Source organism: Triturus cristatus, chromosome 8 (genome assembly GCF_964204655.1).
Source record: "Triturus cristatus chromosome 8, aTriCri1.1, whole genome shotgun sequence".
Taxonomy (NCBI): Eukaryota; Metazoa; Chordata; class Amphibia; order Caudata; family Salamandridae; genus Triturus; species Triturus cristatus.
In genome coordinates, this window is record NC_140591.1 from 618,761,512 (window position 1) to 618,788,154 (window position 26,643).

Below are 26,643 nucleotides of genomic sequence, written 5' to 3' on the forward strand. Positions count from 1 at the left end.
TCCCTCGCTGCATCCCCTCTGCAGCTTTCTGCTAAAAACTCCCCCACTTTCCCCAATCTCACCCCTCCCAGCCCTCTTTCCACCTCTCTTTTATCTTTCTGCACTTCGTTCTGCTTATATTTCTCTTATCCCCACACCATTTGCCCATCCTACTCTTCCCACTCAGACATATTACTTCCTTTCCACTCAATATCTTCCCCTCACACCTTGCTTTCTCTAGTGTTTCCCCTTCACCCTGTCTCTTTGTTGCTTTCTGCCTTAACCCCTTTCATCCCACACTTCCCCTCACCTCCTTTTCCTATACCCTCCCGTGTCCTACCCACTCCCTTTTAATTCCACCATTCGCTTTCCCTCCCATCCCTACCTATCTAGCCTATCCCAAAGAGCCCTGCCTTTACTATCCACCTTCCCGTCCCTCTACAGCCTCTCACACCCTTTGCCTTCCACCCGCTCTAAGTTTCTATTTCTCTCCCTCAGTTACCCTTTCCTTCCAATTTCCCCCTTTTCCCTCTTCCATTCACTTCTCCCCTTCCGGATACCTTCGTTCCCCTTTCCCCACTCTCATTCCCCCTGCCGGCTTCCTCATTGCCTTCCTTCCTCACATACCTCTATTCATCCGTCATTTTTCATGTCTTCCTTCGAGCCCTTCCATCCCTCTACTCAATTCTTAATCCTACACTACGTACATCTTCCTTTTACTACTTGCCTCCAATGCCAACTCTCTACCCACACTAGTCCTCTACTCCACTCTACTCCTTTGTCTTCCCTTCTCTTTCCCACAAGTTCCCTTCCTTCTCCCTTTCTCCCCTCTATTTTGGAGGGCGTGGTACCAGAATATCTTTGTCGAATATTTACCTCTTCCTGGGCCTTCACCCCACTCCTCCTACCTTAACCTCTCTTCCTTTATCTACCTTCCTTTCACTCAGCACCCCCTCATTTCGCTCCATCCACTCTGCCTCACACCTCCCTTGTCATCCTTTCTCCAGCATGTTTCACTCTTCCCATCACCTCCTTTCCACCTTTGTTCTTACATCCCCATCTCCCCTCCCCCTTTCAACTCTCTATCGCATCCTATCTTTACCTATACCTTTCTACTCCCCTTTTCATCCTTCATCCAACTACCCCCACTCACTTTCCCTGCCTCCACTTCCTCCCATTCGTTTCTCCATTCATTTACCTCACATTGTCTCCCTTATTGCCTGCTGAATATCTTATTTTTAAATGATTTTGTGCATATATTTACATTACATTACATTTACATTACATTTCCACTCTCCTCGGAGGAAACACTTTTATTACCATTTCCTGAAAGAGTTAGATATCTGGGCAAATCCTTTTACTACTTATTTGATTCTGCCTTTAAAGGTATTACTTGTTGACATCTTCTACCTGACTTCTCCAAAACATGACCCCACTTCCCTTGCTTAGCCCAGCCAGCATGCCCCGTACGGACCTACTGCTTCGTGGTCACAGCTGCCTCCGGATTGGACTCTCGGGCAAGGGCCACGTAAATTCGGTGTCGCAGGCACCACCGTGAATTGCCGGGGGGGGTCACGGGGGCCTCAGCGCGCCTCTTCTTCCACTCTGGGCAGCCAGGCCCGCTTAGCCTTACTGTGTTAAGCATTAGCCACTATCATGGATGCCGCGTGGTTCACACAGCTTGTTCGAATATTCGCAGCGCCTGCGTTTTCCCAACAGCGCTCCACACCGCATTCATGCTCAGTCGCTGTGCCGGGTCCTGAGGTCTTGTAGGGAGCCAGCCATGGTACGCCAGTACCACTAGGAAATGCCCCAACAACCGAGTATGGTCGGGAGATTTTTTTTCTATTTCTTTACTTTTGCTATAATCGCGGCACCTGCGCTTTACTTTTAACATTAAAAGTAAAGTGCGGGTGCCGCGACAGTGTAGTCTTTCTGCATATGAATGTGAAATAACTAACAGTAATCACATTTCCCTGTAGTTTTCTGCATCCATTAGCAAGTGTTACCATGAATGGTTTTATCTTTTTGCAGGATCGTATGCTGTGTGAAAAAACTGTGTCGTGTTTTTCAGTCTGATTGCTAAATTTCACTTCAAGATTCCTGACTTACTAGAATTTACTTTTCAGGAGTAATAGACCAGACTTAAGGTGCCCGAAGCCTGCACCCAAACAGGTTTACAGTCCTGTTGCCAATTACTGGTGGGGCATATTGCAAAATCTACTCTAATATTCAGTTGGCACCATCGTGGAATGCTTCCTTGGTTTAGTTGATCCTTTTACATTAATATTTCTCAGTACACAACCAGTTATTACAGAATATCACGCCAACGTTTCTATTCACATTGAAAGGAATTAAGATTATTGCTGTCCAGAAACGAATAGACACTATTTCTTGTGGCACATTTCTCCCTTGTGAGGTACTGTTTTCTGCCTCTCCGGTCCTGGGAAGCTTGTTTCCGGTCCAGGGAAGGCATGGCTTGGCAGTTGGGCTGGACTGTTCCCATGAGGCACAGGGTCAGACGGATTTGCATATGGCCATGTCTGAACTGGGGTGGCAGAGTGGGCTAAAGAACGGTGATGGATCAAACCCAGATCTGTTGACTGGGTGTGAGTGTTTGATTGGTTCTGATGCTCCGTCTCTCACCACCCCCTTTTGTACCGCTTTGTTCGCCATAAGTTGGCAGGGTATGCTCAGACGTGAGTCCCTTGCTCACTTTGCCACTGGATTCAAGCAAGCCTGGCTGAAGACGGCTGAAATGCCAGAAACCGGTCCTAGGAAGCTTGTTTCCGGTCCAGGGAAGGCATGGCTTGGCAGTTCGGGCTGGACTGTTCCCATGAGGCACAGGGTCAGACTGATTTGCATATGGCCATGTCTGAACTGGGGTGGCAGAGTGGGCTAAAGAATGGTGATGGATCAAACCCAGATCTGTTGACTGGGTGTGAGTGTTTGATTGGTTCTGATGCTCCGTCCATCACCACCCCCTTTTGTACCGCTTTGTTCACCATAAGTTGGCAGGGTATGCTCAGACGTGAGTCCCTTGCTCACTTTGCCACTGGATTCAAGCAAGCCTGGCTGAAATGCCAGAAACCGGTCCTAGGAAGCTTGTTTCCGGTCCAGGGAAGGCATGGCTTGGCAGTTCGGGCTGGACTGTTCCCATGAGGCACAGGGTCAGACTGATTTGCATATGGCCATGTCTGAACTGGGGTGGCAGAGTGGGCTAAAGAACGGTGATGGATCAAACCCAGATCTGTTGACTGGGTGTGAGTGTTTGATTGGTTCTGATGCTCCGTCTCTCACCACCCCCTTTTGTACCGCTTTGTTCGCCATAAGTTGGCAGGGTATGCTCAGACGTGAGTCCCTTGCTCACTTTGCCACTGGATACAAGCAAGCCTGGCTGAAGACGGCTGAAATGCCAGAAACCGGTCCTAGGAAGCTTGTTTCCGGTCCAGGGAAGGCATGGCTTGGCAGTTCGGGCTGGACTGTTCCCATGAGGCACAGGGTCAGACTGATTTGCATATGGCCATGTCTGAACTGGGGTGGCAGAGTGGGCTAAAGAACGGTGATGGATCAAACCCAGATCTGTTGACTGGGTGTGAGTGTTTGATTGGTTCTGATGCTCCGTCCATCACCACCCCCTTTTGTACCGCTCAGCATTATTAAGGGTATTAATTCTCTGGCATAGAATGTTAATGGCAATTTTCATCCTGGTACAGCAGTCTGAAAACATAATATTTCAACCAGCGCTCCGGATGGAATTTTCTAAATATTTCCTTATCTATTTATTCATTTATTTATTTTTATAAAAACAGTGTGTGGCACTTTTTGCCACTTATAAACATCTCTTAAGGTAAAAAATGCCTTATGCAAGAGCGTTCATTAGTTGTTTCTTATGCAGCAGCATTTCCTTTACTAATCATATTCTAATGACTGAAGAGATGATGTAGATGTGAGGACTTAATTCTGTAGTTTCCTTTCCTTTACCACCCAAAATATAAATAAGACACCTCCTCACTTCTTTTTTTTTTATTGTAATTAAACTTACTGTGTCCTTTTTTAGTTTAGCTTTCCCTTTACTGTATATGTGATAGGTGATAAACAGTAATTTATAAACTTTTGGACAACGGGTTTCAAAACAAGCATTGGCATAGCCAATAGGTCTCGCCTTCGGGACATTAGAAGTGTTTAGTTACCCAGCACAATATCCTTGGTGCAACAACATCAAGTGTTGCATGGCTAAACACTTATAAGGTCCCAACGGCGAGACCTATTGGCTATGCCAATGCTTGTTTACTTTTTTTGTTAGTAGTGGCGTGATGATATTTGAATAGTGTTAATGCCATTTGTATGACCTTGAGGTGCTGGAGAACCTGAAAATGGGAAATAGGGTGTGAGGGAGGGAGACAAACAAACGTACTATGCTGGCTGGGAAAAAAAATTACAATTGCCCAGGAAAGGGCTGCATTTGAGAGTGTGTGAATGTATAAATGCTGCGTAGAAATGGGAGTTAGGAATGCTGCCTCATAAAGTAAAATTAACGCGTTGACAAAATAAAAGCTGCACGTTCTGATTTAAGTGATGCCATGTGTTTGCAGGTGCGTGGGCAAGCTACTTAAAGAAATTAGAAGGGGGAGAAATGTTTCAAGCTCGCTGCCTAGGCGAGACAAAAAGTCCGGACAGTACTTTGCAATGCTTATTTTACCATAACCAAAAATATGGCTGGCAAAAAAGCCAGCATTGGCTAGATGTGTCAACTGAAACCACTTGCAAAGCAACACTAACTGTTTTACGTGCGCCAACCCCTCCACAACTCGTAACATCCTTATTAAAACGCAAAACAACATGCAAATACCAAAACTGCTTTTTACCTAAAGCTTGCTTTATATATTGTGGGAGGTTGAAAGTGTTTGTACACACGCTAATAAAGTTGGATAAAAACCAAACAAAATAAGCTCCGGTGGAAGAGACGTAATAGACAGTCTCGCACTTGTACCATGTAGACTTCCGTTCCCAATCGCCATGGCTACATGATTTCTAGTCTTTACTTCCAGCTGCTATTTCTGCCGATGTCATGAGCAGTGGGAGGGCGGCCGGATTTCGAGGTGTCTTAGAGGAGGTGGCGCCTCTTCACCAGTGTGGGTACTTCCGACTGACCCCACCCCAGACCTAAGCCACAGGTCCCACTTGCGAGCCAACCTCGACCACACATAGAGGCAGAAGCGGCAAGGGCGATAAAACAGAAATAAAATCCATCCTCCAGCATTCCCCTGGCAGGACCCATGACCAACCGAGATCGGGCAAGTTAGCCTACCGCTCCCTTCCCAGCTCCGAAGATCAGCCTCGGCCGCAATTGTTGAAGATCAAATGCAGAATGCTGCACTGCAAATAAAGCCACAAGAGTTGAGTTAGGCAAGCCGCGAGCAACAAAAGAAAATACGCACGGCCGCCATTGATAAAGATCAAGCTGCAAATGGGAAAAAAAACATTGAGTTGGGCGAGTCCCCAACAAACAAAAATACGCGCAGCCACCATTATTAAAGAAGCGCGGCGAGCTGCCACTTTATAACTAGAGAACTAGTGCTTACGTAAAGCGCTGCAATAGCTTCTGATCGGGTTTGCGCTACAACGGCAAAACAATCGGTTGCGGGAGATAGTGTCCTGACTGCAACAGCAGGTAGGAAACAGTAACAAGCAGTGCGAGGAAAGAATAAATAAGGCTCGGGAAAGCGCGAGAGCTCAGCCCAGAGAAAGCCAAACCAGGAAGTAATAAATGGGACCACAATGAAAGCCGCGAAAGTGAAAGGTGACACAAAACAAATGTCAGCCTGCGTGCAGCTGCGTGACACAAAACAGATGTCAGCCTGCGCGCCGCTGCTGGCTCCCGAGAGCAAAACGCTCTGGGAGTGAACATTTTCCTAAAAGCTAGGACATCCACACGCCTTTATGCCAATTGCGTGCTGAAGCCAGACGCAAAGACCAATGGCGTGTGAGCACCACATGCACAAGCTTCTCCTGAAGCTGAAGTGATTCCAAGAGGTCGATTTCCTATGCAGCCCATGCACGCTACCTAAAAAGGAAGAATGCATAATTGTATCCAACCCCGCAGATATTTGAGTTTGATATTGAACTTGTGGAATAGTAACTCTGATGTAATAGTATTCCAGTAAATCATTATCACTGATTAATACTGACTGAATCACTTAATTGATAGCCAGAAACATAAAAAACACAGCATGATAAGACGCTAGGAGACATTAAATGCAACTTTTACAAACAGGTCATCTGTGTTTACTAAATTTCTTTCTGAAAGAGCTGATAACTAATTCTGCATTGGAACACAAGAACATTTTCCTACCTCTATCTTCAGTCGAGTCTCTCTGAAATCTAGGGTATGTTAAATTGGCGAACAGCAATCACAAAGCTAGGCAGGTCAGACACTCCTTTCTGTCTCCGACAATGTGGCGCTGAAGGCACCTTCTGGCATACAATCTGAAACTGCCCAATAATCACTCGCTTCTGGGAGGCCGTCCTACGCACAATGTCATAAGTTACCGGAGTAGAGGTCCCGCCCGAACCAAAACGCTGTTTACTTAATATCTGGGAGCCCACGGATTTAAACCATGCAGACCAGGACTGGGTGCCGATGGGAACGACAATGGCCAAACGAAATATAGCACAACACTGGGGTTCAGGATTGTCCCCGACGCATCAGCAGTGGTGTCGAGACATTGACCATACGATGGTGACGGAAAAATCTGTATATGTTCATCGTGGCTGTACCAAAAAATGTATTTTGTTAACAAAAGTCCCTAGCTTATTTTTTGTTAGGAAGTCATAATTCTACATAGACTTCAATGAGACCTATGTGAGTTCCTCCTGTGTCCAGCCGGACAGAAGAACATTTAATCTTGAATAGTCAAGGAAATATAAGCAAAAAATTGAAAGGGCTGATGAAACAAGGGCACAGTCCTGTACCAAGTTTTCAACAGAGAGAGGAAAAAGAAGGGCCAAGAAGTTAGAGGCAATTACAAATTGGTAACAGGCAAACACATTTTGGAGCGATCATGGGGGCTTACAATACAATGAGCGACTTCAGGTAAGCTCTAGCCAATAGTATCCACGGTACATTTAAACAATTGCCATAATGTGGAACTATTAAAACAAGTCGACGTAACGTTTCGATCCCAAGCTCCTAGTATACAGGGATCATCATCAGGACTAAAGGATATGTCAACAAAGTAATGCCTGGTAGAATTATAACGCCTGGGTGGGGGGGGGGGGGGGGGGGGGAAAGAGGCTGGTGAATCAGGTCTCAAGGGAGTGATATCCTTCTTGCTCCAGGTGAGTGCGGCTTAGTATGGACAGCCGCGTTACGATATCGTTGGAAGGGGAAGGCACGCTTTGGAGTCAGGGAAGCGCGTCTGGGTCTTGAAGCAGGGTGACAGCTGGTGGTGCTGTCCGTAGTGTTCGGACCGCGTCGAGACAAGGGGAGTAAAAAGGGGAAGACACGCTGTGGGATCAGGAAATGAAGGCGCGTCAAGGTCTTGAAGCAGGATGGCAGCTGGTTACGCTGTGCGTTGTATTTGAAACGCGTGATCGGGAAGATAGAAGCGGCACACGTGTGTGAAAGGGAGGACTGCTGAGGCACGTCTAAATCCAGTCGGCAGCTGCGATGGCTGTCCGCGTTCTCGTTCGTGTCTTGCTGCCGCAATGGGGAGTCCAAGACAGTCGATTGCCGACTGTCTTGGACTCCCCATTGCGGCAGCAAGACACGAACGAGAACGCGGACAGCCATCGCAGCTGCCGACTGGATTTAGACGTGCCTCAGCAGTCCTCCCTTTCACACACGTGTGCCGCTTCTATCTTCCCGATCACGCGTTTCAAATACAACGCACAGCGTAACCAGCTGCCATCCTGCTTCAAGACCTTGACGCGCCTTCATTTCCTGATCCCACAGCGTGTCTTCCCCTTTTTACTCCCCTTGTCTCGACGCGGTCCGAACACTACGGACAGCACCACCAGCTGTCACCCTGCTTCAAGACCCAGACGCGCTTCCCTGACTCCAAAGCGTGCCTTCCCCTTCCAACGATATCGTAACGCGGCTGTCCATACTAAGCCGCACTCACCTGGAGCAAGAAGGATATCACTCCCTTGAGACCTGATTCACCAGCCTCTTTCCCCCCCCCCCTCCCCCCCCCCCCACACCCAGGCGTTATAATTCTACCAGGCATTACTTTGTTGACATATCCTTTAGTCCTGATGATGATCCCTGTATACTAGGAGCTTGGGATCGAAACGTTACGTCGACTTGTTTTAATAGTTCCACATTATGGCAATTGTTTAAATGTACCGTGGATACTATTGGCTAGAGCTTACCTGAAGTCGCTCATTGTATTGTAAGCCCCCATGATCGCTCCAAAATGTGTTTGCCTGTTACCAATTTGTAATTGCCTCTAACTTCTTGGCCCTTCTTTTTCCTCTCTCTGTTGAAAACTTGGTACAGGACTGTGCCCTTGTTTCATCAGCCCTTTCAATTTTTTGCTTATATTTCCTTGACTATTCAAGATTAAATGCTCCTCTGTCCGGCTGGACACAGGAGGAACTCACATAGGTCTCATTGAAGTCTATGTAGAATTATGACTTCCTAACTAAAAATAAGCTAGGGACTTTTGTTAACAAAATAAGTTTGTACCCGTGGTCCTTAGCTACCTCTACCGGGTTCCCTTGTTACTTATACTTGTACCAAAAAATGGACATGAGTATGGGGAAAATGGAATCCATTTAGGGGTGATATTTGTGACCCTCCCCGAGACGAGCATCAGACGATAGCGATTAATAGAGAAAGACTAAAGGGACAAGACAAACACCATAACACACATGATGGACCTACTGCTGAGGGGATTGGGATGTTTAATTGTTGTTATTATATAAGTTGTGGCATTATAGACGTCATTTCGATCTTTGTTGATGAGCACCACTGTATGCTTTACCACTATATCATTGGAAGGTATTCATATAACTTAAATGCCAATCAAAAAAAAAAATTCAAAAAAAGAACAGCCATCACAACTCATGCGTTATGTCACAAGCGTTACAACGCAAGCGACGTTAAGACGCGGACCATTACTACGAGTCCCATTACATTGCATGCGCTTTTACAACGCATGCTTTTAAAACGCATGTGATGTAATGGGCGGGCACCAGGACGGACGCGCACCAGGAAAGAGACAAGGAAGAGATGACGCTGGGATCGGAACCGGGAGAGAGGAACCATGACGAGAGAGAGGTAAGGGGGATTGTGCTTAGAGTAGCAGTGTACAGTAGTGTTTTAGGCTTCAGGGCTTAGGGTTTAGTGTTGTGTAGGGTACTGTTTAGGCTTTTGGGCTTAGGGTTTAGTGTTGGGTAGGGTACTGTTTTAGGCTTTAGGGCTTAGGGTTTAGTGTTGTGTAGGGTACTGTTTTAGGCTTTAGGGCTTAGGACTTAGGGTTTGGTGTCGTGTAGGGTACTGTTTTAGGGATTAGGGTTTAGGGTCGTGTCAGGGGGTCATAGTGCAGTGTAGTGATTAAGGGTTTAGGTTTTAGGCTTTAGGGTACTGTATTGTTTTGTGCTGTAGGGTAGTGTTGTGGAGTGTGTGTTATATAGGGTACTGTATTAGTGTTGGGGGGTTAGCTTGGGAAACAAATTGTGATGTAAGAGCATGCGGGGGATTGGTGTGTTTTGTAATGGGGTTTTGTATGCATTTCAAAGGAAATGCTAAGTAATGGTTTGCGATGTTATAACTTGCGTTGTGACGGTACATGCGAACTAACAACTGCGATGTAAAGGCATGTGTTGTTTTAGTGCGCAATGTATCGTAATACATCCGTTAAATTCACTGATATTTGCCAGGACTGGAAGTAAAAAATTATGACTATCCAGACATCTGCACCCTATCACAAGCGCCTTTCAATAGATTTTTATTGGGGACCTTTATTTTTACCATAAATTACCTTCAACTTCCACTGAAACTATGTTCTAATACTTTTCAGAAATATGATTTCTCAGTTTTGATGTAGGACTGGATGCTGGTGTTCAGCCTCCATTTATCATCGCCAAACTTCGGTACTGGTCTATTTAAGAATTTGCTCAATATCACACAATTTGGTGAGGTAGATAAGGTGCCATCAGACCATACACCATTGGCCCTTGGTTCTGCATTCAACATCTTCATTACAAGGCCACATGAAAAATCGGGCCTGAAATAAACAGCTTTCAAACTTACCCGATTATCAGTCCTGCAAACGTGGGAGCAGCCTATTAAAACATTTCTCCTACTTTTCAGAAGCTGTAACTTCCAGTGACGTCTTCGTCGTGTATGTATATTTAACTTTCACTATTAAAAGCGATTTTGCATCCAGACGCCCGGGCAACAAAACAAACCTTTCCCGATAAATGCAAATGCATGGGCCACTATAACTTTAATTTCATGTGCAGACACACATATTCCCACTTTTAAAGTGCTTCGCCCATGCCAGTAACACAAACAACTTGTATTTTTCTTTCCACCTCGCAAACGTTTGAGAGCATACATTGGTTTTAAAATACTGTATGATGAATGTTGTCGACAGGATATTGCAAAGATGGCGGCTCTAATAAAAGCGCCGTCGTCCTTGAATTGCGTGTAGAGCAGAAGACAGCGCGTGCTTGATGGGGATTGCATTCATTCTCAGCTGTGATTGAAAGCACGTCACGGCCCAGTGTTCCGACAGCTGCAGCGGCCAGCCACAGGAACAGAGATAGGAGTGTTGTGTGTCCACATCCTGTTCCTATGACTCATTCATTCATTTATGGGAACGGTTTGTCTAATCTTATGAATGGGATGCGCTCTGCGGCCTCTTACTTTTATATCCTGTACAGTGGACCCAGTATTTGAGGAGGCCTTGCTATCATGGAGTGAGGGCTGGATAGGACCTTCTTTATGGCTCTGCGACAGTCAAGTGACACTTGAACTCCTGGAGTTCACGTCTCTGCCATGAAGATACAGTCTCCACACATTCATGTCAGTCTTCATAACACCCTATATTCACCCCACAGTCATGCCATGTTTCTCGTTGGTGGTGTTTATTGTCATTGGTTATCATTATAAAAGTACCTGCATGTCTCTCTGGCCTCACGTGTTGGATACATATGCTGTTGCCATGTGCAATGCTCCCAGGGCCGGACTCAGGAACCAAAAGCAACTCTGGGAAAAGTTGTTCGCGCCCTTCTCCTGGCGCAATCTTCTTTCCAGTCAGCCATTTTCTCTCTCTCTCCTTTCGCTCCTCTCCCTCTCAGGTGACTTTCTCCACATCTTTTCCCTCCCTCTCTCTCTTTCTCTCTCTATTGAAGCCTCCTGTGCCTGCTGCAGTTAATCTCAAGAAGCAGAAGAAAGTGACAGAGGCACCAGGAGCGACCCTGGTCTTTGAAAACAGGCCTCCAAGGGCTCCAGCCCACCTGGAAAATGCCCAGTGGAATAAAAGGCCTGTCCGGCCCTCCATGCTCCACTGTCACATGTGGCTCGATGAAACCGACAACAAAATAAAACTATGCCTGGAAGTTACTGTTATTAGCTTGACCTTTTCAGTGAGTGCTCAGTCTTACTGACCCTTTGTCATCAGATGTCCTTTGTCCACTTATGGAGTCAGAGGCTCACAAGTGGTGAGTAGGAAACATGCCAGTCCTTTAAAATGTCTTTTGGACTTTGTGTAACAAGTGAAAGTGCAAGAGAGTATCCAACTACCTCTAGTCTGCTTGGAAGAAGCTTGGCCCACTTGATTTGAAATGTAAATACATTGCCAATGTCTTATCTGAAATGACCACTTTCTTTTCTGATCAATCTGTACTCCATTTATAGATTGCAATTTCAAATGGTAGGTATACCATTGCATGGCCTCCTGCATGACAGTTTGTATGGTCGCATGCAGGACCCTGTTTTTTATGCTTAAGCGTCCTTTCACTCTGTCCTTTTAGTTTGAATACATGCACATGAGCAATAACAAACATAAAATAAGAAGAAAACAAAAAAAAGATGTGAGGAATTCTGAATTAATTTTGGTCACTGGAAATGACTCTGGGCTGTATTCCAGCCCATCTATTTTTACCTGACATGCCACCTAAAAGAGGAACCTTCCATAGGCAAATTACCCTTGGTTCAGCAGCAATAGGGACAGCCCAGCCCCATATGCCATGCAAGGTTCCCTCACATTTGGAACGCAAGCACCACTAGATTGACTTTGTTCCTATGTAGGCCTCTTCAGTGAGGTATAATTTAAGCCCGGTGGCACAGTGAGCACAGAACCAATGCCTGGAATACTCATTGAACTTCAGGCATTACTGGCAAAAACGATATATGGAATGCTTGAATCAATCTCAGCCACTGATAAATGCTCTGTTATTTAGTGATAAGATGCCCTAAATGGTGAATTTACCCTTCACAAACGTGCATTTTATATTACATTATGTTCACCAGCCATAAGCAAATCAGCCTTGGTCCTGCTCCAGTAGGAACAGCCCAGCCCAGACTGCTAGACCATGTTCCCACTGAACAGCAACACAATATAAGAGCCCAACCCCGACACTCAAGCTCAACATTCCCATTACCCACATAGGCCATAAGGCAGACACGCGATTCCACCCATCACACTTACCCGACTCGCAATGTTCTTCAGCACCTTCTTACAATACACCTTGGTAAATAGCTATTAAGTACATATACTCGACCACACTACCATTCTATAGCTTGACTATGGGCATGCTACCCTCGTGGGCCTACCGAAAGTAAAACTAGCATCCATGAGGGCTAACCTCAATGAGGCTGCACGGCTCTTCACGGGCACACAAAAAAGCACCACATCACCCCTGCTCCCTATTCCCTGAACTAGCTACCTTATGAATCGAGGATCCACCTCAAAATAACCTGCATGATAAGTAAAAAAAAAAAAAAAAAAAATAAATAACCTGCATGATGTACAGAGCCATCCACCACAACGGGGGGCGACAGACCGTCTCGTAGTACTAGCTCTCTTCTACTCAAATGCCAAAAATGTTACAAACTTACAAAAGAACTTTCTCCTGGATTGCTCCAATAATTTGGAACACTCTTCCTCCGGAGACCAGGACCAAACCCTCATTTAATCTTAAAAAAAGAAGTTAAAATGAGATTTTTGACTAGTCTCCCTCCTAGTTGATGTGATTATCCATCTGTACCACTTTGTTTCCACTGTTTCCCTGCACTCCCCTACTTTGGCTGTTATGATTGCTATTTTTACTGCTTGTGTTATTATCCAATGACTTTGAATTTGCTCATTTTATTTGCCAAAGTTATGCTGTAAAGCGCTCTGATACCAATATTGGTCTTGTTCGCGCTATATAAAACTTCATAAATAAAAATAAGTAAAATATAACAGAGACATGGGTTACAGGCTGCCTGAAGACTGGCAATAGTAGCTGTCACAGCCTGGGCAGCTGCAGAGTCCAGCACCGCTAGCTGTGGTATCAGGCCACTAGACAATCTCTCATTCACTCCTTCACAGGAACAAGAGTCTGGGTGTGTGTATGAAGTGTACACTAAACGCTGGCAGTAAAATGAAAAAAAAACCGCAATGCAACTGAATGCTCTGGGTGCACTCCAGACATGCTTTAATGTCAACATTATCTAGTAAACCATTGAGTCAAACTGAAAACAACCCACAAAACGTGAGACCAGTAAGTTAGACTATTGTTGACGTTGTACCGTGACTTATCTGGAGGCTGTTCCTAAACATATAAAAGAGAATTTGCCTTTTACGTGCAAACTCATAAAAACACTCTAAGGAATGCAGTTAACAACTTTACTGCATTGAAAAGGTGTCCGAAACCTATTTAACTATCCCCATAATTCTGACCACAGTGTCCACGCTGGGCTTGAACTGGGGTCCTTTTCTGCAATTCCATTTTAATAGTGTATATAGCGTTTTATAGCTGTGGAAGTAGACCATAGCACAACATAGTTGTGTTAATAAAACAATGAGTTAAAACTAGGAACGAAAAGACTGGCAGACATGTTATTTTATTGTTTCAGCCAAATGCTAGCAGATTGGTTCCAGTTGGCAACACAGTAAAAACAAGCATTAGCTAAGTCAAATAGACTGGCATTGGCTCCCAGCATTTTTGATGTGGAAATGTTTGTTTTGTTTATCCATGTTTTTATAAAAACATTTTGTGGGAGCTGTCAGTTCACTGCCAATAGTATGAAACCATTAAAAAAAAGCAAAAACATTTTTGATCTCTAAAGCACACACTGCGGTAGTAGTCCCTGACACTTATGGGAACTGCTTTGTGTGTGGATGTGCTCCTTGTGAAAGACAAGAATGCTGTCACTCACAGTGAAGTTTGCCAATGGTAGATGTGGGCTGACCAATTGCCTCATGCTGTTTGCTGCAGCGTGCGAAAAAAAACTGTGAATGATACACTAGACCAATGGATGAAGAGACTGACTGAAAGCCCATATAGCTAATTGAATTTTACTTACGATTTTACTAATGTATTAATATCAAAAAGACTTGGCTAATGCCAGACCTTAAAAGGAGTACCATGATGTCATTGAAGGTTATCAGTTTTCAGATATGTGTTGCAAATCCTGTGGAAAGGACAGTTCCAGCCAAGGTTCATATACACATGTAGGTAAGAGTGGGGGTATGGTTGTTTCGTCAGAAGACACACTACCATTCATAAGTTCAATTCTGGGAAATTTCACTTTGAAGTAGAAGACAAAACATGCTTGTTGGAAACTACTTAAAGGCAACTAAGAATAAGAAAACTAACGCAAATTGTGAAAGTGAAATAATGTAATGCAGCTTTTCCAAACTTTTTAACTTGATCCGGTTTATAAACTTGTGTTTGCAATTGATTAGCAATATTATTATTAGAGCCCCAAACAATGGCTTAAGAATGCCTTTGGGTTTTACCTACTTCGATCTACAGTGCAAAGAATAATGTACTGAGTGAGTACACCATAGTCAAGATCTAGTTCAAGGAGTTAAGCTTATGCATGCCCCATATCTACAAATTGTGATAGAGGCTATGATCCATGGAGTGTGTAGTTCTGCTGGGTTTGTTTTAGCAAGCATTTATTATACATGCATGTATGTATGTTTGTATGTATGTATGTATTTATTTTACTATTGATCATGGAAGGCAACGAGATATTAGGATCCCTGCCTTCTTTCTTCGCAGAAGATAGACAGTGCCCAAGTCGGAGCTACGTCCCCGATTAGTTATTCAACACCCACATTTTTTTCTGTAGACTCTGTCTCTGAAGGAGAGAGGTGGTAATCATGGGTCCTACATGCTGGAACAAGACAGTCCCAGTGAATATTTAGGTTTTCAGTTTTTTTTTTCATGAACACTGCCAGTTTGCGAAGGGTCCTGCGATTTGGGCACAGAGATTATTTCAGAGGTAAGAACCGTGCACTTGTATCAATTTCCCTACATGTTTCTTGCAGTTTCTTGCAGTTGTTTCTGGCTTGTACAGTGCTGTTTGCCTTTCTGAATCTCAGGTTTCAGTTAAGAGAGTATGGCGGGACAGAGACTGTACGTATTTGAGATCTCAGCGCTCCTGCAGTTTGTTGATGGTAGAATAATGTGAATAATGTGACATTTATTCTCTGTACTGCTATAAGCCAGTGACATTTCTCTGAAGGCTTGAGAAATATGATCTGATTTCTTGAGGCTGAAGCAGAGTCTGGTTGCTTGATTTTGCAGACTCTGACGTTTTGCAATCTCTTTCTTATGGGCACCGACATAGGTGATATTGCAATCCACAAGCATCAATTGTACCAGAGTCCTAGACTATTGAATTTTTGCTGGTAGCTACAGCATGTGACAACTTTCTAATTACTATTCAAATGTGGTGGCCAAACGACAGGTCTGTGTCAAACCATACTCCACCATGCTTGGCGGCCTGACTAGTGGCAGGTGAGACTCTCCGTTTGTTTGGCCAGGTGAATAGAAGCCACAATGTACTGCGTCTCCCACTCTCAGGATGTTGGTCCTCACAACATTCAGACATGGTAATCTCCTTCATCTAGCACCCCCAGATGTGGAATTAAATATTGTCTGGGCACATGTAGAATCTGAGATGGTGCTCAACAGCTGAGCCATTGGCCTCAAGTGAATATATTGAACAGTAAGGATGGTAGAGGAATCTCTGAGGGACCTTTTGGGATCTCTGAAAAAAGTTATAATGAGACTGAGGGATGTTACATGACATGATTGTTTACTCGTGATTACCTGAGTAACATGTCTTACTCCTGGAGACTACTTAGAAAACATGCTTTGTAAATCAGGCTTGTATATTTAAAAGCTTATTGGTGCAGAAGTAGGGGATGCCGCGCCTGGCTGTGCTCATTGGCCACAACTGAAAAGCGGGCCTCTGTCGGCCTGAGATCTCCAGAGTAGCCTGTGCCAGGCCCCAGCACCGAGGCAATGAGCAGAGGGGAGATGAAGGAGTAGATAAACACCCTATCAGTATACTTACACATTCTAGTACTCCTGGTGGACCCCCCCCCCCCAGCACACCAGCAAGCACCACCAACTATGAACAGAATATCAAGCAATTTGGGACTGTGTCTTTGGTGGAGCAGTTCTGGAAGGTGTACATCCACTTGGTGAGGCCAGGCAATCTCACAGCTGACAGAGACGTCCACCTGTTCAAGGAAGACATCAAACCAATGTGGGAGGATTAGGCGAACAAGAATGGGAAATAGGATGATTCGCTTGCGGAAAGGATTGGCCTAATGTTTCTGGTAGAACGTCATCCTGGCCATGCTGGGGGGAACAGTTCATGATGGGAGATCAGCGGCGTGAAATTCTACATCCAATTTCAGGAAGACATCCTTGCCATCTGGAATAAAATTGCAAATAAGCAGCACACCACGGCGTGTATCCGAGACACACTGCGGTGTGTGCTAAACCCGCTGCTAAATGCCACCATGGAGTGCAAGACTCACAATGAGTGCCTCACAGATAACTCCAGCATCTCCAACAAAAAAGTTCCCCCTAGGAAAAACAACTTGTTTCATCTGCCCTCCAGATTTTCCGAGGATGACAGTAGATCTGGCAAACTGCCACGTGACCTGGGAAATGGAAGCTGAACCCTCCTGTGGACTCCTTGAGCTAATGCTCATTATAAGAGATGTGCTGTCTCCTGCGTGGTCTTCTGATCCGACTCACTTACCAACCGCTGTCACTTCACCTTTCAAAATGGTCGTGAACGTACACAAGATATTGTCTGCAGGCAGCTGTTTGGGCAAAGTTCTGGATAAGGCCAAAGGGTCAGAGCAGCTGACTTTGGAGCTGGGAAAACCAACCAGGTTCGAGTCTCGGTGTCGACTCAACATCCTGTGATTCTGGGCAAATCTCTTAATCTCTGTGTGCCTACCAAAAAATGAATGTGTCCTTGTGTTATGTAACTGGCGCGCATGTAAAGTGCTCCAGTACCTTCAGGCTGAGTTGCGCTATATAAAATTACAAAAATAAAATAAAAAAATCAGAATGCAAGAAAACGTGTGCATAAATAGAAGGCAGCCATTGCTCTGAAGAAAGTTACCGCCTCGAAGTTTTTGAGGGAAAAATTGAAACCTCATGTACCTTTTGTCAGAACTTTACTCAAAATGTTGATACTGTTTAAAAAAATATTGGATTGTATGTTTGTTTTGGTGGTAAGGTCTTTTTATTTTGTGGTTGTAGATCCAGACCATTTTGGTACAGATTACTTGGCTCAGGACAGGCACACTTAGAATGAGATTTAAAATAGCTGAGAGAAGGAATGAGGGTGTGTGTTTACTGTAACTTTCATATTTCAGTGGATTCCTTCTGATTGGCTGAACCAGCTCTCATTTCCCTTAACAGTCGCTTACATAGAATTTAGTGGTCTCAGTTGTTTGGTAGACTGTCAGAATTGCCTCCCTCATAAAGACGACAGAATGAAAACTGGAAACCAAAGCAATCACTATAAACTATTTTCAGTCGGAACATTGTAGGTTTAGTCTTGAATGCTTTAGATAAAAGTACATCTCCTTAAAATAAATATATATTTTTGTGCAACTTACATTTAAGGACACAAAAAAAGGTTTTTTAAATTGGGCCCAAAGTCTGTACTAAGGTGCAGTCTCTTGGGCAAAGAGCAAGCTTTCATCTGGCTCTGATGAAGTTTGTGGAAGAAAACAATTCCAATGGCTGGAAAAGAAATTGAAATTGAAGGGAGGTCATTGGCATTATCAGAGACTGCGCTGTCCTTTGAACTGGTCCCAACATAAAACACTGAAGTCATTGCTTCTTCCTTCGGTTCTGCTTCGAGGATGTAGCTGTTCAAACACTCAAGCAACTCAAACACTCAACCTGTTCAAATACGTTAAAGTTTTTGTGCTATCTTTGGACCGACATCAAAGGAAGTAGGGATGCCTTATAATGCGTCACAACTGCCAGCCGCCCTGCAACACTTAATGCTGTCTCTGGCGTGCATTGAGGGTTCCTTCCAACCTAGGGCCGAACCGTATCCCTCTCTCGGAAAGAAATAAAGTAATGATGTCTCTCAGGGGTATATTTGCGAGTAGGTTTGCGTTTCGTTTGCACCATTCAACGTGCTACATGCGTGAACCCAACCTTAAGTAATATTTATGAAGCCACGCCCATGAGCGGCTTCATAAATCTGCACTAAGGCAACACAGCGCAAATTGCTGCGTTACTTAACCCTGCGAAGGCATTCCATTGGCGTTGCATGGGTGTTCTTATGCAACTCCCATGGGTTTCAACGCATTCCCTGATTTACCGAAACTGGTAAACCTGGGAATGCACCAAAATGCTATGGCTTCCAAGGGGAGGGGTAACGAGGAGAAATATCTCTATTTCTCCTATTTTCTTCCTCTTACTAAGTGTGCTGCATTCTGCAGCAGAAATAGAAAGTAGAATATGCCACTTACGATTGCTTTTGAGCTGGAAGGTGCCCCTCAAAGATATTTCTCCTTGTTACGCCTCTCCTGGGAAGTGGAATCTTTTGGGCACATTCACAAGTTTACCAGTTCTGGTAAATCTGGAATTGCAAAAAAACACATGGATGTTGCGTGGTAACACCCACCCAATGACCATGGCTTGCCTTCCTAGGGCAGAGTAAGGCAACTCAGTGATTTACACTGAGTTGCCTTACTCCAGATTTATGTGGCCACCCAGGGCCACAAAGATTGGCCTTGCATGGCTTCATAAATCTGACTTCTGGTTTGCGTGACTTTTGCACCATGTTGTGTGGTGCAAGAGCGACACAAACCAGCTCGTAAATAGGCCCCTCAGTTTGTAGTAATAGTGTAGCACTCATGCATCATGGGGCCCATATCGCGATGGGCCTTAATGGCGTTGTGCAAAGCCAGGCGCCTCTTTTATGCGCTTGCAGTGTGTAAAGAGATTCATTTATCCCGATATTTTTGGGAGCTAATGCATTTTTTCAGAGAGTACAGCTCAGAAAAAGAGAGCAAGGTTTGTCTTTTTCTGTTCTTTAGCTGTGGTGTCTGAAAATAAAGCACTAATTCCGAGAAATATTGGGTTAAATGATTCACTTTACGCACTGCAGGCACATAAAACAGGCTCTCCACTCCGCACTGCACCAGCAAAGCTCATCATGTTAGGGCCCGTGGTGCTATTCTCATAAGGGAAGATTTATGGAAAAGGTGGTGCAGGGCAGTGCAGCAAGTTACCTTGCTGTGCTGCCCTGCATCACAGGGAAAGGGCAGGAATGCACTGTATTTTTCTAATACAGTGTACCCCTGTCCTTTCCCCCTGCACTGGCAACATTTCGGCAGCCTATAGCCAACACAGGCACCCTTGCACCATGGTGTAAGGATGCCTGCGTTGTAGGCAGGATTGTTTTTGTGCAGGAAGGGGCACCTTCCTGTACCAAAAAAATCTGTAGAGGTGTTTTCCTCTTTCTATGTTTACTGCAGAATGCAGCACACATAGAAAGAGTAAAGAAATAGAAGAATAAACATATTTCTCCTCGTTACGCCTCACCTTCTGAGACGTATCTTTTTTGTGTATTTCCAGGTTTACCAGGTTTGGTAAATCTGAAAATGCATCAAAAGCCTTGGGATTTGCATGGGGACACCCACCGCAAGGCCCATGGAATACGTCCCTTGTGCAGAGTAATGCAACGCAGCGATGTGCCCTGCATTGGATTCCTCCATATTTATGAAACCATTCAAAGCCATGCAAAGTGGCTTTGCTGGCTTCATAAATATGACTTGGGGCTTTGGGTCGTGCATGTACCACGCTGCAGTGCAAGCATGACTCAAGGCCCTCGTAAATATGCCCCATAGGTGGAAAAGCTGCTACTGAGAGCGATCGGAAACAAGGTTAAGTGGGAGAAACGTGGAATGTGTGTGTTACATGCAGATTTTATTGAGGAAGAAAAGGCGTATTGCGTACGTCCTTTCACTTGAAGTAGCCCTGGCATGACATTTTTACAAGTGCTTTAAACTCAATAAACATTTTAATATTTTTAAGACAAAACACCTGCACCAAAGTGCCCCACATCTTGAGAAAATGTTAATAAAGAGGAACACACATAGAAAAGTGCAAGATACCAATGCACAAATGAACTATGTTGCAAAAAAATAGCACAATTGCATTTTTATAGCAGCATATTCTGTCACGAAAAGTTCAGCAGCATGGCTTTAATTAATGGGTTGTCAAGCCATTAACATTTTAATAATACGGAATATTTCTTCCTGACGAGAGAATGTGGGGGTTTATTATCAACAAACGGAGTTAAAATTATCGCCGCTTTAGCGGCAGAAAACTGCTGCTAAAGCGGCGATAATGGGCTTGATAATATGCCCTTGTGAATTCCCATAGAAGCCCATGTTCTGGTGTTAACATGGGCTTCTATTGGAATTCTCCAGGGCATATTATCAAGCCCATTATCTCCGCTTAAGCGGCAGTTTTCTGCCGCTAAAGCGGCGATAATTTTAACTCCGTGCTTGATAATATGCCCCGTGGTCATTTTCTTAGTTGTATTGCAAATACAACAATAGTGGCCAGTCAGTGTGCCATGGGCCCTAATGCAAAGAAGGAAAAAGGGTCCCTAGCTGCTGTTTGGATTATAAAATACAGCAATAATCAGGGCTCAATGGCCCGGGTACCACTGCACCTGCTGCACCAATGGAAGCTACGCCCCAGACTACCCGTAGTTGATTTGTGGGGTTTCACATTAAAATATTGAGACTCTCCTGCCCTTTGCAATTGATTAGAGTAAAAAAAGGGCACTAGCATTCCTTCAGTTTTAGCTGTGGGAAAATAATTTAAAGTCAACTGAGAAGAAAATGAGCCATCTGTTTTCAGCACCAACTAGTACCTGCAAAGGACACTGCCACCGTGCGAAGAAAAACTATTCCAGAGCATAAATGTAAGAGAATGAGAACATTCAGCAAATAACGTGCAGAACAATATTTAAAATTTACACAAGACGTCTCTTGTGTAATCCACTTGCATAAATTTCAGCTACTATAAATTACTTGCTGCTGTATTCTAGTCCATCACTTTTAGCTCCCTGTTCCACTCCAGACAAAGACCAAAATTATGCAAATCAGACTTGGTCCTCCTTCAATACGAACAAGTGAGCCCAAACTGCTAGGGCAAGTTGCCTGTGAATAGGAACAAAAGCCCCAGTCCCAGTGAGGTGCCCTAAGCCGGGGAATAGCATGGCCAGTAAGATTAGGGGGTGTGAGCTTCAGATTTTCCAACAATCACGCTGGCATATGTTAAAATACATTATACCACAAGCAGGGCAGACGGGAAGGGCTTAATGGACAGCGAAAAGGGCGAGGAATGTGGATAGGTAGGGGTACTAAGTGAGATGTATATCAATATTTTGTAAAATAACAAAAATTGTTTAAGACTTTCAAAACCAAGAGAGGGAGAGACTGTGTATGTGTTCTTACTGCGTGTGTATTAAAAATTCCTGGTGAAATCTGACAGACACCTCACCATACCGGACTGAAAGCACCTGAACCCAACTATTTATCAGAAAATACATTTTTTAGGGGGGTGTAACACTCCAAACACCCCCCCATGAAGCAATGTTCCTGGCCCTTAGTGCAACAAGAAGGCCGTGACATGGGTTATGTGGTAAATGTACCACGGGACTCAAGCTGCGCCATATGGCCGAGGCTGATTTGTCTAGGACTGGATAATGTCAGAAATAACACAGTAAGTAATAGTCAATGGACTGGAATAAGCCCAGAGTAAACACCTGTGGCTAAGATTAATGTAAGTATTTCATCCATCACCTTTGTTTGCATTTTTCAGTGGGATGCCCTGAGTGCGACTGTGCCCCCATACGTGGGTTTCATGCTGGCAGTGCTGTAATACTCAGCTGCACCATCAGTTGCTTTTGTTCCTGTTGACAGAGTATGGGGTATATTTACAAGGGGATAGCGCCACTAGAACATCACTTTTAGCGATGTTCTGGTGGCGCTATGCTCTTTTCCATATTTACAGAGCAACGTTAAGCCACTTTTTGTGGCTTAACACCGCCTTGTAAATACGGTATTCCACCGCAACACTCATTGCTTTTTGACGCTGCCACAGATGTACAAGTATGTGTAAATTTGAGGCAGCTCCAAAAACTAGTGCCATGCAAGAGCAGGCTTTAGAATGGTAAACCGAGGAGAAATACTTTTTATTTCTCCTTGTTTTTGCTTTTTCTATCTGTGCTGCATTCTGCAGCACACATAGAAATACCAAAATGCCATTAACAATGGTGCAGGAAGGTGCAAGAGTGCCTGTGTTGGCGAAAGACTGCTAATTTTAGCGCCAGCGCTAGGGAAAACTCAGGAGTGCGCCATATTGTTGTAAAGATTGTTCACCCCACCATTTTGGAAATGTCGGAGCATGGCTCTGCCAAATTTGATGTAGGTCTGCGCTCCGACATTTCATTGTAAATCTGCCCCTACGTGTCCATACAATATATGCCACACTGTTCCTAATGGGGCTTGACCAGGCTGATTTGCACAGGGTTGGCCTGTGCATGAAATGGCGCAGTAACCAAAGCAAAGCAATAGACTGAAATGTGGCACAGACAGTGGCTGACATTAATTAAAAAAAAACAAGAATCCATCAGCTTGCCTGAGTTCATTTAAGTTTAACCAACATAAAATCTCAGACCTCTAAACTTTAAAAAAAATTGTATATAGAGTTCATTGCTGATAAGAAACTAAACATTAGACATCTGTATGATCTTAGAAACGTGTCCGCGTGAGCTGTATACGTTCTTGTATGAAATGATAGCTTGGGTGCTTCCAGTGTGTGGTTCTTGAGGCAAGTGTGCCTTGATGAAGATGAGATTAACACTCTAATAGTTCTAGTGGCATCAATGACAGATGAGGAGCCTAACACGAACCTAGAGATGCCTTAGTCTGAGGTGCAGTGATCAAACAAAATGGTAGGAAGAAAAAGAGGAAGCGACACACAAATACAATAAGGTTTTTGCTAATTGATAAGGCCCCGCCCCCTTTAAGAACCAAAGGCCAGAGTAAGAAAAGCTCGCAACAGCTTAAGTCAGTTTTGCGCCAATATTTCCACAAACCAACAAGTGCAAACTTTGTAGATCTGACAACCTTGGAACAATTCTGTTCAGTGGAGGGGCAGGGAGGGACATTAGAGCACACACAGAGTGGGTGATGTTAGCTAATGTTAGGTGCCTATTTTAAGGGGCTACCCTAAAATTTGACCGAATTACAATAACATTTTCCAAATATATTACCTTAAGAGTGTTATGTTTTTCAGGCTGTTCTGGAGAGGAACTCATGAACGATTCTAAATGCAATGGATTGTGGTTTAGAACGTTGGACAATTCATCCTAACAAAAGCATACCATGTAATACCCATCAGAAAAAAGTTAACATCCAATCAAAAACACCCTGATTACATTCACTGAGCATTTTAGATACATGGAAAGCTTAGATCTCAGTGCCAGGTAACGTTTCCTATGACTTATCCTTCCAGGTGGGAAGAACTCCATAGAGCGTGAGCTCATTGTGAGTAGCTGAGGCTAGTCAATGTGTGGATGAAATTGCAACATCACAGTTTCAGGCACCCAGAGATAAGACACTCTTGAATCTCTTCAGCATCTAAAACATAAGAGGCCCAAGAGGTTTATTTTCCGATTTTCTTCAAATACTTGAATCACTGTGCATGCGCATGTTGGCGGCCATTTTTTCCTTTTGTTTTACCTTTCTCAACCAGCTCCCAGTGCTACGTCAGTACGGCCAGAGCAGTAGCTACCTTGCACTTTGTATAACATGTTGGCCACAACCCAGGCAGGGCCAGCTTTAGGGCTGTGCGAGTGGTGCGGCCGCACTGGGCACTGACCTGGAGGGGGCCTCGGACCTCAGGCCTCTGTGTTTAGCAATAACTTATTAATAACAAGCATTTGCAATGCATTAGGTCTCGCATTTGCGAGATTTTGTGCTATTGGCATTGTAAATGACAATGCCTTTTATGTATATGTTTAAAAAACATACAATAATAAAAGGCATTGTCATTTACAATGCCAACAGCACAAAATCTCGCAAATGCGCGATCTAATGCATTGCAAATGCTTGTTTAAAAGGGGCCTCGAAACGTGTCTCTATCGGGCTCTGTTTGTGCCCTGGCACAGGCGGTCCTTTTTCCCAGACTGCAGGGACAGCAGGCACATCGATGTGCGCTGCTCACACTGCCCACTTCTCACTAGTGGAGAAGTTGCGGCATGACGTCATGCCAGGTGAGCGTTGTAGGGGAAGGGAAATCCTTTAAAGAGAGGCATTTTCTCTTTGGATTACCCTTCTCTTTTTGTAACTCAGGAGCAGCAACATTGTCGTGGTGTCACCAGGGCTTTAAATGGAAGCTTTTTCAATATTATATACAAGCCATAGTTGCTGCTTATTTATCTTATACATCTAACAACCATTGACAAAGCAAATAGTCCTGACTTCTTGTAGGTATGATGTTACTTGGTGTATCGTATCTGGATGCAATGACAGAAACAGCAAAATACAAGTCGGGTGGCACACTCTGCGAAGGCACATATTTTTAACATGCGTGTTTTAAGCCACGCCCTTAATTACTTTGGCCACACCACTTTGAGAGACCCCCCCCAGTTTTTTCATCCCACTTAAAGCTCTGCCATACTCAGTTTTATTATGACACACATACATGCCAACATTTTAGGACAGGGACGTGGGAGACTTAAAATAAAAAAATAGGGAGAATGAAAATTCCCCATTGACTTCTATTGTAGAAAGTGCAATTTCAGGTGGGAAACAGCTACAATAAAGCCATTTTTGCTTGAAAAATTAGTAGTCTCCCGCTTGAATCGGGTCCATTGGCATGTATGGACACGTTTCAATATTATCAGGATCAAATAAGGTAATGTATTCAATGTTCTGTTTTCCTTACACAGATTTCTTTATTTCATTTGTGTTCTTGATTTCATCTTTATTCTGGTTATAATGGCGTTTGCAGTCATGAGCAGGGGACTCGCCCCAAATGTAACCTGCTGATACTAAGATGAAATGTTTCACTAAAAGGTTACTGCCTGCGAACGCGGGCCACTTTTTGTGTGCCTGGGCCTAGTTATGGTTCCAATAGGAATCCATGGACCACTCCCTCAATTCACAGCACAACTTGGCAGCCAATGGGAGCGGGGAGTGGGGAAACGAGATGGGAGAAACCCTCTTGAAAATGCTCTTAAATGCGTCCACCTGTTGAATCTCATCATTCTCCCACTGCACAAGACTTTACAACCAGCACAGCAGAGACTCATAGGAATCGCCCCATTACTCATGCAGGGACCCTTCAAGGTCATGGTGGAGGGGCAGGAGCCATAGGTTCAAGCACAAAAGGGCACCATTTACTAACGGGCCCGCGCTAGCCCCCCTCGGCCACACCCTCTGGAGTTTCCACGCCTCCACGTAGCACCTGAGAGCCGTGTTGCCCCTCCCCCTCTAGAGGTCAGTGATGGCGGCGGCCGCCGCCGCGGGGCGGCCGCCGCGGGTCGTTTGCAGGTTCTTGCTGTGTCTTTATCGGTCTTTGATCTTTGAGCCGGAGTTGGAGTCGGTGCCGGTGCCAGAGTCTCTTTTGTACCCCAGACGGGGAAAAAAGCTGAAATTACGGGAAAAATCAACTACGGTGGTGAGGAGGTGAGACTGCTCCTGCTCTGATTTCCCCGCTGGAGCGCAGTTTTCGGCGTTTTCGCGTTCTGAAGGAGACGAGGGAGACCAGCTGTTCTTGGTCAGTTCTCTGTTCCCTGCTGATGGATTGGAATTTGACTGCTGCCTAGCCCGTGGATAATTCGCTCTGGTATTGACTGAGGATGTGGAAGGCATTAAGCGCATAAGCAAGGGAAGAGGCGGTCTGGACTTCCCGACATCTGGGAGGGAGCACGCAACGGTATTGCGGCCATGGACTGTTTGGAATAGAGCAGCTTCAGCTCTCGCCTCCTGCTTTTGCCAAAATCTTGTATTCAGTGAGTAAACCACATTAAGTAGCTACTCTTTCCCAAAAGTTCTTGAAGGGGGGAAAAAAATTAAGTTTTCAGCGTTAAGCGAGTGAATCCCCGGAGTATCTGAATAATAATAG

General features: G+C 44.5%; 1 pseudogene; it reads left to right on the top strand.

Annotated features, from left to right (window-relative positions):
* Positions 1–17,155, top strand: part of LOC146802492 (eukaryotic translation initiation factor 4E type 2 pseudogene) — a 42,485-nt pseudogene extending 25,330 nt beyond the window's left edge.
* The last annotated feature ends 9,488 nt before the right edge of the window (positions 17,156–26,643 follow it).